This window comes from Salmo trutta, unplaced genomic scaffold (assembly GCF_901001165.1).
Source record: "Salmo trutta unplaced genomic scaffold, fSalTru1.1, whole genome shotgun sequence".
Classification (NCBI taxonomy): domain Eukaryota; kingdom Metazoa; phylum Chordata; class Actinopteri; order Salmoniformes; family Salmonidae; genus Salmo; species Salmo trutta.
Window position 1 is genome coordinate 112,217 of NW_021822743.1, and position 220 is coordinate 112,436.

The window sequence follows — 220 nt, forward strand, 5'->3', positions numbered from 1 at the left end:
CTTACGCAACTATTTGAGTGTGTGTGTGTGCGTGCGTGCGGGCGTGTGTGTGTGTGTGTGTGTGCGTGCGCGTGGTGTGTGTGTGGTGTGTGCGTGCGTGTGTGTGGTGCGTGTGTATGTGTGTGTGTGCGTGCGTGCGTGCGTGCGTGCGTGTGCGTGTGTGTGTGCGCGTGTGTGTGTGTGTGTGTGCGTGCGTGCGTGCGTGTGTGTGTGCGTGTGT